The sequence below is a fragment of the Kogia breviceps genome, chromosome 1, assembly GCF_026419965.1.
Source record: "Kogia breviceps isolate mKogBre1 chromosome 1, mKogBre1 haplotype 1, whole genome shotgun sequence".
Classification (NCBI taxonomy): domain Eukaryota; kingdom Metazoa; phylum Chordata; class Mammalia; order Artiodactyla; family Physeteridae; genus Kogia; species Kogia breviceps.
The window spans coordinates 130,825,939-130,839,478 of record NC_081310.1 but is presented as its reverse complement, the minus strand read 5'-3'; the positions used below and the strand labels follow the sequence as shown (position 1 = coordinate 130,839,478).

General features: G+C 39.7%; 1 protein-coding gene across 3 annotated transcripts in view; it reads left to right on the top strand.

Annotated features, from left to right (window-relative positions):
• ADGRL2 (adhesion G protein-coupled receptor L2) overlaps positions 1-13,540 on the top strand; it is a 626,947-nt gene that overhangs the window by 317,174 nt on the left and 296,233 nt on the right. The window lies entirely within an intron of this gene.

The following is a 13,540-nucleotide window of genomic DNA, read 5'->3' as shown; positions in this document are numbered from 1 at the left end:
CGCGGAGGAACTAAGCCCGTGCTCCGCAATGAGAAGCCCGTGTACCACAATGAAGAGTAGTCCCCGCTCACCGCAATTAGAGAAAGCCCACGGACAGTAAGGAAGACCCAACGCAGCCAAAAATAATAAATAAATAAAATAAATTAATTTGAAAAAAAGAAGAAAGGGGTAGCTTATATTTAAAACATTTTACAGTAGTTTTCACATTCAATGATTCACTTTTGATTTTCAGAGTATTTGTCAGTTAGGTATTAATACATGTGCAGTGCATTCTTTCTCCTTTGAAATACATTAATACATCCCAATGAAAAGAATTCCAACATTACAGTTCTAAAATCTCTTTCATCTACTACCTCCCAATCTCAGACCATCACTATTATCCGTTTTGAGTATGTCTTCCAGAATTTTTCTATGCATTTCCATACATACATGAAGATATATAAATACATAGTAAGGGAAAGAGGTATAATTTTTTTTAACTTCACATCACATATTAACTATCTTTCCATATGGGTATACATTGATTGTTTTCATTTTCTACAGCTTCTACCTAGTATGTCATGACATGAATGTACTGTAGCCTGTGAAATTATTCTTTCTTTGCTGGACATTTAGACAGTTTTTCCCCCTTTAATAAAGAATGATGCTTTGGACAACCTAACATGTGTTTCTTTGGTCATATGTACGATGTCCCATTGATTAGATATTGAGTTTTAATATACTGCCAACATATTTTTCCAAAGACCCAGTACCAATTTATCCTTCCTACCAGCAGAGCATGAACAATCCTCATACCTAGCTAATATTTGATGTTACCAAACAACTTAAATCAATCTAAGGGGTGAAAATGTTATGTCATCCTTGACTTCACTTATTCTTTTCTGTGCTAGGCCTTCTCATCACAGTTTCTGGTCTCTATCCCACCCAACACCCTGATGGTGGTTTGGCCAGTGCCCTTCCTTTTCAGTAAATGTTACCTTAGAAAAGAATCTGGTATCTCTTGCCTTAGTACAAAGGTAAGTCAATTAACTACTATTTTTATGGATATTTATACCTCAAGTCTCATCTCTAACTGCAGAATAAAAGACTGCAGAGAAATTTAAAGAGTTTTATAGGAGGAGAATTATGTCTTGTCCTAGGGGCCTTTCATAGCTCCATCCAGAAATCACACTATTAAAGACTCTGGCCACCATCCACTAGGAATGACTTACAGTATTGATGTGTGGAAAATCATGATATTCTGGTTAGAAAACACCTTGTTTATGCTGACTGCTTCTCAGATCATCTCAGCATCAGAGAATTCTTCAAGTAGCAAATTGATAAACTCTTTTGAAAGATAGTGTTGTTGGCTGAGGAGAGAAGATGAAATGCTAGAAATCTGCAAGGAAATTCACTTGTATTACAGGCACCCCATTGAGGCATGGTTGTATATTTACAAATCAGAAATATTTTCCTCCCTGCTTATGAAAGGAGACAGACTTATCGAGCATCCAGCAGGTCCTTTCTTGGATGGATAGAACTCTTCCTTTATTTATTTATTTATTTATTGGTTAGTAAATATGCTTCCTCTGAGGAAGGACTTTGGGTCTAGGAATCAGTTGGAAGAAATATCTGAGTCCAACCACTCTGGACTTCAGCTTTCTTATCTCCTAAACGAAGGTAAAAATGCCATACCAGCCTCAGAGGGTGGTATGAGATTAAAATGCTGTGCTATATGTGAAAGCAATTTCATCAGTTCTAAAATGGAGGCTGTAATTATTATTAAGTAACTAGACTAATAAGACAATATTTTTGAATACCCACACATACCTGAGACTCATACTCGCAAAGATCTTCTGAGATACATATTGTCACTCCCAAGAGAAAGTAGAAGCACAGAGAAGTTGAATATCACGTTCAAAGTAAACTTAGAACCAGCAGCTAAATTCAGACAAAATCTTTCTGAGTCTAAAATTCAGATTTCTTCCAGCGAGTAATCAGCTTTCATCATTTTACAGTATACCACACCTAGCAGGTACTTACTAACTGTATCTTAAGTGAATATATAAATGAAAGTTTACATTGTGTTTAAATGCAGAATTCTGAGTATCATGAGGTTTCACTTCATTTAAATATACAGGTATCTAAGCCATAATATCAGTCATATCGATATCAGTCATAATGCATTACAGTTCAAGGTTCACTCCCAACAAGACAGCATCTATCCCTGGGTAACACACTGGAATCTGGACTCACAAAGTGGAGAGTAAGACTGACAAAGCAACTAGGAAGTTGCTATTCCATGAAGTTTCCCCAAGTTGGTGCCACTACACATTCTGTGGAGATGTGATAACAGCACATTTTATTTATTTATTTATTTATTTTGGTGGTACGCGGGCCTCTCACTGCCGTGGCCTCTCCCATTGCGGAGCGCAGGCTCTGGACGCGCAGGCTCAGCGGCCATGGCCCACGGGCCCAGCCGCTCCGCGGCATGTGGGATCCTCCCGGACCGGGGCACGAACCCGCGTCCCCCGCATCGGCAGGCGGACTCCCAACCACTGCGCCACCAGGGAAGCCCGATAACAGCACATTTTACATCTTCATGTGTTGAAACCAATAAATCTTAGTCCTTCCAGAAGCACAGCCCTGCTTTGGGGTAAAATTGCAGCAATTGATCTACAGTTCAGCTCTGACCTAACTTTCTGCCTTTTTTCTTTTTATGCAACCTCCACCTATTTAGATGTGGGTCACTGGATGGTGAAATGCAAAGGAAACCTAATGTAGAGATGATGGGAGCAGTCAATAAGTTAGTATTTTGGGATTTCTGCTGCTAAATAGAGGCTGAAAGAGAGAGATTTCACAGCAAATGTTTGTTATATCCTAGAGCCAGCAGTGAGATAAGAACGAAGGGGCTGTGGCTGCTAATTTAGAGCCGAACTAAAAACCACCTTTAAAAAAAAAAATTAAAATAAAATAAAAACCACCTTTATATCAAGAATGACTAATAAGAACCTGCTGTATATAAAATAAATAAATAGAATAAAATTCAAAAATTAAAACAAAAAAGAATGACTGAATCATGCCAACTCAGGGGATGACAATCACAGACCAACAAATCTGACTTCTCCATTTTATAGATCAGGAAACTGAATTCCAGACAGGATACACAGCTGGGATTCAAACCCAGAACTCTGGACTCAGTTCAGGGATCTCTGCCCTAGTATGCTGCTGGGGAAGAGGCATTCCTGATTTCCCTAGCTGGAAATATTTCAGAGAAGACCTTTAAAGGTATAATTTAAATAATGAATGCAAGCAGCTTCCAGAGAGAAAACAAGCTGTTCCCTCCCAAGGATTCTGACTCAGCCGAATGGACAAGTATCTGCCTGCACAACCCTTTGAACACTTGGAACCAGAGTGCTGTGCTACACTGCAGGGTTTGCCCCAAACAAGTATACCAGTTCAGGCATCAGCACCATGCCAGCAGTGCCAAAGGCAAGCTGGGAGATGATTTTTATTGACATCAGGCAGTTATCAATTCCAACCAACATCACAAAATAAAGGAAGGGGATTTTGGAATTTTCCCACATTTTTCAGACTCTTCTTTTAGAATGCTCTGCCTCTCCTCACCCAAGCACCCTCAGGCTTCCACCATCCTGGCCAAAGGCATTCTACTTCTCACCTAATCCTATCTCTTCTAGACCCACCCTACCCTAAAGTGCACCAAAATCCCCTTCCTCCTTCTTGCTGTGCAGAAGATCTCAAGTAAGATATTACTTGACGAAAAGAATTTATAACAGGTTATCACAGAAAGCTATCACTTTGTTCCTCCTACCCCCAAAGATTTGCACTTTAAAACATCTGTTGACTTATCCTAAAGGAATCTTATTATGTTGAAACAAGTGTTTTTGAGCTGAGGACCTAGATTTCCTTTTACACTCCCTACTCACAGCACTAGCCCTGACAGTAAGATGCGCTAAGGTTTAATTTCCATTCTATTCTCCCAGAACAACTTTTTTTTACTCCACCAACTGGACCGTCTTTGTTTTTAAAGAGTTCCATTGGAAAACTAACAGGGAATTTCTGATCCTGCTTGAAGAATGGGTTAATCTATCCCACTTAACCCTCTCTGTGTCTGGACTTCCTGCTGAGCACAAGTCTTATAATATTTACACCTTCCCACAACCCTTGGAGGGAGGTTTTATCATGATTTCCATTTTAGACAAAACAGGCTTAGAACACAACTTGCCTAAGGTCATGGTAAGGAGCAGATTGTGAGTCAAACCCAAATTGTTTGGATTCCAGAGCTAGCATTCCCAACCTCTGCACCATAATGAGAAAAGTACTAATTCCCAGTCAGAAGGCCCAACTCTTGAGTCATAGCTCTGCAACTAAAAGATGATGAGCACCAATTTCCTTAACCTGTCTGAAACTCCTTCCTCATCCATAAAATAGGGAGATAATAATACTTGTCTTGCCAGGCTAAAGTGAGAACTAAATGTGAAAGTGATTTATAAAATGGTACCAAATTTATATGGCTATTTCTCACATATAAATATGGTGCCTATTCTTTTCTATTCTTTTTTTTTTAAATCACCTCTTCCCAAGGGAATTTCATTTCTGTGTATATGTGAATTCTATAAAAGATGGACTTGTAACATAGATGATAGTAAGCTGTCTTGTTCTTCACTCTGGCTCTCAATAAATACTTGTTAAATAAATGCATGATTGATCTTTGCTTGGAAAACAAAAGAGGAGCATGGCGGGTGAAGGAAGAGGGCTTCATTAACTGAGAAATTGTCACTGGTATGAAGAAACATTATTGACTTTTCCACATGATTATCAAGCCATAAGTAGCTAAATAGTAATAAGATGTACTCTGGTATCCTATTAAAATGAATGAAGTCTTGTGTTAGTTTTTAACAAATCAAACGAGTTTTTAAAGTTTGACTTGTAGCCCTATTCTGACCTCTGTTTAGCCCCATTTAAGCTTGCTAAAGCTACCTTAATCCTACTTGAACTTCTGTACCCCATTTCCCAGTGATTTGCAAGTCTTTAAAAACATGGCTGCATGAAGAGTGTGTTTGTTTAGTCCAGTTCCTTTCCCCGCCCCCACCTCCATTTTCTATTTTCAGCTTTCACCCTCCCCTCTTGTACCTGGCAAGTTTCCCAAGAAGTGCTTCAGTTGCAAAGAAGGAAATACTGACGGTGCATAATTTAAATGAGAGAGATGTGCCATGCCACATTTTCATTAAAATTACAGAAAAATCCAAGCTGTGTGGAGTTTAAGGGAGATCAGAATAGAGTCCAAAGTGCTATCATTACATTTTGTAGTGTTTTTTTAGCTCAATAAAGCAGCTGTCCTATATTTGCAAAATAGATTGGAAATTGTTGTTAGTGGAAAAAGAAAGATGCACACTGGGTTTTCTTTCTTCATTTCAGTTTAGAGTTCTCTACTAGTTACAAGAATAAGAAGAAAAAAAAGTACACAATTCCTATAATCTCTATTAGCATCTAAATATGAAACCAAGAATATGTTGAAAAGAGCCTCTAAAAGTGGATTGGGACAGAGCCTTGATAATAGATTCACAAATTCTTACCCACACATCAAATAATCTTCAGGCAGGTAAGCTTAATAAAACAATGGCTCTTGTTTATAATGGTGTTTCAGTAGCAAAATTTTCTGCAAACTTACACGAAGCAACCAAATAAAGATGTGATTCTGTGGGAAAAAAGATCTGAAGCAAATATGGAGGATAAGTAATACAAAAGCAGTACTAATTTTGCCCCTAATTGTAAGTTTCCACCACTCTTGAGCTCAATCATATTTTAGAATTGGAGGTCCATTATATTTTGGCATCAGTTTGTCGTATTTTGGCATCAGTTTGAATAACAGAATGCTCCTACCATCAAGCAGGAGATTTTCATCTCAGTGGTTAATAACTTTCCTGTACATGTCTAATACCCATTGTCTTAAAGTATCTTAAGACGTAGGCCCAAAGATCAGAGATATCAATTTTAAAAAGATTAACAAAAGATTTGAGAATCCAACAGAAAAAAAGGCAAGAATGTTTAGCAATCTTAGAGAAAACATATTTAGGGACTTCCCTGGTGGTCTAGTGATAAAGAATCCACCTTCCAATGCAGGGCACAGGGGTTTGATCCCTGGTTGGGGAACTAAGATGCCACATGCCGTGGGGCAACTAAGCCCACGCACCACAACTACTAAGCCCACATGCCCCAAACTACAGAGCCCACGTGCTCTGGAGCCTGTGTGCCACAACTACAGAGCCCATGTTCTCTGGAGCCTGTGCACTACAACCAGAGAGAGAAAACCCACACGCCACAACTAGAGAGAAGCCTGTGCACCTCAACAGAGATCACGCGTGCTGCAGCTAAGACCCAATGCAGCCAAAAATAATAAGTAAATAAAATAAATATTAAAAAAAGAAAACGCATTTAAAGGCTAACTCATTTTACTCATTCTGCAAATAAACTACATTTCTGTGGTTTCCTAGTTGAAGATGTATAATTATATATCTCTGAACATAATATCCTTATAAATGTAAGTCCATCTTTAGCTTTGTTAATAAATGGGATTCTCATTCTAACATACACCTAGAATTTCCATTCCACCAAATCACACTATATATAGTTTCTGTTTTTTCTCTTTCATGTTATATTTAATGACACAAATGAGCACATCACTATAGAAAGAATAAACAACACAGAGCGCATAATTTGTTACTCAAGTGGACATCCTTAAATAGCTTAGTTTTGCCAGTTTTGAAATTTTTGTCTCTTTAATCATAGTTCCCTTCCAGCTCTTTCTCACTTTTTAAATTATTGTAATTTGTTGAATAAAGTGAATCACTTAATCATTTGTCCTAAATAAATCCCCTCAGTTGGATTTTATTGATTGCATTCCCTTGGTGTTATCCAACATATTCCTCAGTTCTGTGTAATTCCTATAAAGTAGTACTTGATCTATAGGCTTCTTCAGATTCAGTGTCATTGAATGAAAAAAAAAAAAAAAAAAAAAAATATATATATATATATATATATATGTTTATTCAAACTACTTTATAGGTCATGGGGAATCCCTATAAGACATTGTCTCTACCGCAACTTATATATATATATATATTTTTTTTTTTTTTTTTTTTTTTTGGGGGGGGGTACGCGGGCCTCTCACTGTTGTGGCCTCTCCCGTTGCAGAGCACAGGCTCCGGACACGCAGGCTCAGTGGCCATGGCTCACGGGCCCAGCCGCTCTGCAGCATGTGTGATCTTCCCAGAATGGGGCACGAACCCGTGTCCCCTGCATCGGCAGGCGGACTCTCAACCACTGTGCCACCAGGGAAGCCCCGCAACTTATATTTTGACTTGACAATATGTTTTGGAGATCCCTCCCCCCCTCAGTACGTGTACATTTAACTGAATTCTTTATTTCATAAAATGATGTATCATAATTTGTGTTATTTTCTCTTTTCTTATGGACTTTTAGGTTATTTTCACCTTTATCAACAATGCTACATTGAACATCCTTATACACAGACTTTTATGCACACATGTGAAAACTTGTAGGACAATTAAGTATTTAGTCTTTTTCCTCCTGTGCACACTGTTAAGAAATCCCGAAAAGGGGAGATTTTCATTCATAGGAAAAGAGGCAATAGAAGGTCATTTTGTTTGGTGCAAATGCATTTAGGTTCCTTCCCAACACTGGAGAAGGAAATATCTAAGATATTTCAGTGGTCTCCAAAATAGGGTACATGCCTACCAGAGGGTACTCAAAAGTATCCATGGGGGCATAGGAAAAAACTGGAGTCTCTATTATTATTTTCTATGTGCATCTTTTATACTGTACAGACGTGTGCAATTTCTAAATAAACACATATATATATTTACTTTTATATACAAAATGAGAATGTGCTGAAAATTTCTAATCAAAAAGGATGTCCTAAGAATAAAAGTTTAGATGCTACTGTTTATTTGTTATATGGAGCTGAGTTCCTGCAAAGCTGATTGTCTACTGTGTATCTCCACCTAAATGATGTGTCATCACTTCAAACTCAATCTGTAAAAAATGCAATCATCATTTTTTTTCCCTCAAAGTCCAACTTCTCTCCCTGCTTTCTGTGTTTCTATTAATGGCATCAGCAGCTTTCTCCCAGTCACCCAGCCTCGAAACCTTGAGTCATCTTTTTCTTGCTCCACCCTCCATCTCAGTGTCTATAATAGCTTTTACATCTATGTTTCCTCCTTTCCATCTCCACTGCCACCACCTTTTTGGGGCCCATTTAATGACTATTAAAATAAAAATCTGGGCTTCCCTGGTGGCGCAGTGGTTGAGAATCCGCCTGCCGATGCAGGGGACACGGGTTCATGCCCTGGTCTGGGAAGATCCCACATGCCGCGGAGCGGCTGGGCCCGTGAGCCACGGCCGCTGAGCCTGCGCGTCCGGAGCCTGTGCTCCGCAACAGGAGAGGCCACAACAGTGAGGCCCGCATACCACAAAAAAATTTTAAAAATTTAAAAAAAATAAAATAAAATAAAAATCTAATCGGTCCACAATTCTCTCTTTATAAGCTGGTATATCCTAAAAGCTGAAGCTTTCTAAATCACATTTCTGATCACACCACAAGCCTATTGCAACCCCACATATAATTAAAAATTGCCAACTGGGAAACATCAAAAACTACTCCTAAGTATGGTATTCAAGAGCCTTCATGGGTCTGGGCTTCAAACTCTCTTTCTCTCCTTTTCCAGGCTAAGATGTATTCACTTAAACCCTTACTCTGTGCCTGATACTTCATGAGTGTAGCAGAGATAGAAATTTTCCTTGACCCTCTTGGGGTTCCTGGCTGGGTCTGAAAATTAACCTGACAGAAACAGAAGAAAAGCATACAGGTTTATTTAATATAAGTTTTATATGACATGGGAGCCTTCATAAAGAAATGAAGACCCAAAGAAACAGTTAGACCTGATTATATTTATCCTAAGTTTGATGAAGAGTGAGTAGTCCTGTAAAAATGTGATGGTTTAATGAGACTAAGATAAGTGTAGTAAACTAGGGGAAGCCTAGCAGAACCTAAATGTAGGGTTCTTCTTGGTGTCCCTTTGTCTTCTGTGATAAAGATGCACCTTTCCTCTAGGCATAGGGAGGACACCTCTCACACGAAGGTTTTTGACCTATTGAAAGGAACAGGACATGGGAAAGGGGACTCTGACCTCCCTGCTTCTGCCATTTTTTCAAGCTCCTTTAGCTTAATCCATTCAATATGTCAAGGTGTCACATTTCGGGGTAGCATGTCACATTTCGGGGTAGCATGCCTGTCCATCACAGGCATATTATGAGAGTTATCTCATTTAATTCTCACCATACTCTGTGAGGTGGATGGCTAAACTTCCAGAACGAGAATGCCTGGATTCCAATCTCCTTCTTTTTAACTGTGTGACAAGTGACTTGCTAGACAGATTTGTTACCGTCTCTCGCCTCAGCCTCCTCATCTGCAAAATTGTGGCAATGACTGGATCTACCTCACAGGGTTGTTGTGAAGACTGTGTTAACACCTTTAAAGAGCTTAGAACCATGCTTGGCACAGAGTGAGTGCTCAGTAAGTGTTACTATTCTCCTTTATTAGTACTAGTAGTATTTTTTTTTAAGATCTTTTTTGATGTGGACCATTTTTGCTTTTTTTTTTTTTTTTTTTTTTTTTTTGCGGTACGCAGGCCTCTTACTGTTATGGCCTCTCCCGTTGCTGAGCACAGGCTCCGGACGCGCAAGCTCAGTGGCCATGGCTCACGGGCCCAGCCGCTCCGCGGCATGTGGGATCTTCCCAGACTGGGGCACGAACCTGTGTCCGCTGCATCGGCAGGCGGACTCCCAACCACTGCGCCACCAGGGAAGTCCCAATGTGGACCGTTTTTAAAGTCTTTATTGAATTTGTTACAATATTGCTTCTGTTTTCTGTTTTGGCTTTTTGGCCTGGAGGCATGTGGGATCTTAGGTCCCTGACCAGGGATCAAACCCACAGCCCCCTTCATTGGAAGGCAAGGTCTAAACCACTGGACTGCCAGAGAAGTCCCAGTAGTAGTAGCATTAATAGCTCCATTTTCCAGAAGAGGACACTGAGGTTGTAGAAGTTAAGTCAGTTTCCCCTGTTCACACAACTAGTGTTTGTCAGAATAGGAACTCAGACCTGCATCTGTCTGACTCCAAAAGCCATGTCTTAGCACAGTCTTTTATTGCCTCCAGTTTCCAGTCTCATCTCCCCTACTTCCTACACATCTGTACTTGAAGCTCTGGTTAAGTCAGAATTACAAGTCTCAAAGATGCTCTGTATTTTTTTTCCTTTCCTTTTGTCTTATCATATTTTGCCTTTCCTCCTGATACATCCCCATTAAAATGCATTTCATTCCTCTCCTTCCTCTTCAGTGGTGATCTCAGCCTCTTAAAATCTTACCCATTCTGTGAAAGGCCACCTTTTTGTGATACCACCATTATTGACCCTCTTCTTTCCTCTTCCATGAAAAAAGCAACTGTCATCTCTCTCTGTCTGAATGGATGCATATATTATTGTTGTCATCATATTTGTACCTTTTTTTTTTTTTTTTTACAGATATTTGTGTACCTACAGTAGAAACTAGGTTTTTAGTTTGAAAGTCCCGCAGAGACCATCTCACCTAATGACTGTTTTCAGGGCCCCAGGGTCAAAGGAGCTGGTCTAGGACCACCAGGGGCAGCTAGGAAAGGCTGAGTGTGTGGATCAGTTCCCTCTTTACAAACACCCACACCCCTTCAAACAGAGTATCCCCTTTTTATTTGTTTCACATATTGGGGTAAATGTCTAAAAACATCCTATAATAAGTTATTGTCTTCTGTCTCCCACTATATCTCCAACACTGTGGGAGGAGAGAGTCTTATGGACTCAGGGCCTTGACAGAGTGCTAATTCAAGGCAGGTCACAGAGGGAAGACTTCCTGTGCCCAGCACTTTAACCTATCCTGTCTCAATTATTTCATCTTTGGACAGTCCTGGGAGGTAGGCATTCTCTCCATTTTAAAGATATGTGAATGGAGACCTACCTCACTGAAGTTAAGAAATCTGTCCAAGTTTACACAGCTAATGAGTGATAGGAGAGTTCTAACCTCGATCTGTCTGGCTCAGACTGAATTTGGATGGCCTGAGATTCAAATCCCTCTGCATCCCCAACTAGCTCTGTGATCTTCGCAAGATATTTAATCTTTCGGAATCTCATCTTTATCATGGGCATAGCCATATCTCTAAACAGTGTTCCTAGGATTCGTTCAATTCTGTGTGCCAGATGTCTGACTTTCAACTAAAATTGGCTTCTGTTCTTTTGACTACGCTATCTACCACAACATTTCCTGAGGAAACTCTAGGTATATTAACCTCTGAATCTTCTTCGGAAACAGGTACTAAAGAGCAGCATTCTGGGACATTTTGCCGTATATCCTATGTGATTTTAAAATGTTCAGAGAGCCATGCAGTTTCTAGTCGGGAAAGACAGAAATTCAAGACTCCAATATGAACCAGTGATATTAGCAAGTTCTGTTTTATAGCACAGCATTAGGTCTCTTGGACCTGGTCTGCTAAAGGAATCTCCTCATGGCTAAAATATCCTAAGAGAAGTGACCCTTCTGCCCCTTTCCCACTAAGCCCCTAAGTCTCCAACTCTGAATTCTCCTGCAGGAGAAGCAGAGTCAATCGTGAGAGGGGTGTGTGTGTGTGTGTGTGTCTGTGTCTGTGTGTGTCCATGTACTTACTTCACTGTTATGAGGACAGGTAGGTTATTTACAAAGCATAAAAATAGAAAGAATGGCAAGTCAATAAGCCTATCTGTACCTGGAAGAATGTTGTTTTTTTTTTTTCCTTGCTGTACGCGGGGCTCTCACTGTTGTGGCCTCTCCCTTTGTGGAGCACAGGCTCCGGACACGCAGGCTCAGCGTCCATGGCTCAGGGGCCCAGCCGCTCCGCGGCACGTGGGATCTTCCCAGAATGGGGCACGAACCCGTGTCCCCTGCATTGGCAGGTGGACTCTCAACCACTGCGCCACCAGTGAAGCCCTGGATGTTCTTGATAGGCTCACTGAGTTTTACAACATAGAGTATATTCATTGATGTTTAATCATGTCATTATTTAGTTGAATACATAAACATTTTGCTTTTTTTTTGCTTTTCTTTTAACATCTTTATTGGAGTATAATTGCTTTACAATGGTGTGTTACTTTCTGCTTTACAACAAAGTGAATCAGTTATACATATACATATGTCCCCATATCTCTTCCCTCTTGAGTCTCCCTCCCTCCCACCCTCCCTATCCCACCCCTCTAGGAGGTCACAAACCACCTAGCTGATCTCCCTGTGCCATGTGGCTGCTTCCCACTAGCTAGTGGGAAACATTTTGCTTTTGAATGCTGGCTTCCAATATGAAACTTGCTTTATTGAATGCCTGCTAGTTCCATTTTTGAGAAGGCCGTGATAAATATTTGTTGCACCTGTCCCCAAAATAACATACCAACGATGAAAGAAGTAAACCTGAACCCAAAAGGGAACTAACTATTCTATAAAGGAGTTTATTATAAAGTTTTTTTTCTGTCTAGGTTTTCTGTTTCTAAGATCTGGAGTCCATTCTTCTATGAGAACACAGTCAAAATAATTGGCTTCTTTTATCAACCTACCCAGAGTACATTCATTTAAAAAATGGGTTTACCACAAGATGTGCAACATCTATGACATTAGAACATTGCCATGTGTGGAAGCGCTCTTAATAATGATCATTTCATGATTGCCAAATGACTTGTAGATGGTCGTTACATATCATCATTACCTTCTTCATTACATTTTCTTTCAGTGCATTTGACTGGTTTACAACATTCTAATCGAATGTCTCATAACGGAATCTAACAGAATGTATCAAAAATATTTCTAAATTACTTTCTTTTTCTGGCATTAATTTATGTAGTGAGCCATGCATCAATGTTTATTGGAAAAGCAGAGCTCTACATACAATAAAATGCTGTTTGTGCGTGGGAAAGCATGCCTCTGCAAAGAAAACCATTATTTCAATATACAAATATTTTCAGAATCTATCACTTCACTAATGTGATCACTACCTATGATTTTCAGATTGATTTTTGCCCTTTTGACAATCTATTACCAATACCACCTGGCCATACTCTCTTCCTCCCACTCAGAGATTCCAGTAATGAATTGGATATATTCTAAGAATTTGCATTTAAGTTTCCTCCCCTAAGTATGGCCATTTTAGAGTTGTGGTCTAAAGGGTCAGATGACAAAAGTACACTTCCTAAGTTTACAGTTGTTTGATGGGTTCAATTTGTTTCAGCACTCTGCAAAGTAATAATGTGCTGTCTTTTGTATAGTAGATCTACCATCAGCTGCTTGTTTTCCAAACTGTTAAGAAGTTGCACTGAGTAATCTCCACTCTGTGACCCAAGAGAATTCCCTGAGCTTGGAGCTACCATCTGTGACTCTGGGGCAGTTTTCCTCTGTGTAGAGCTAATAAAACCTTCACC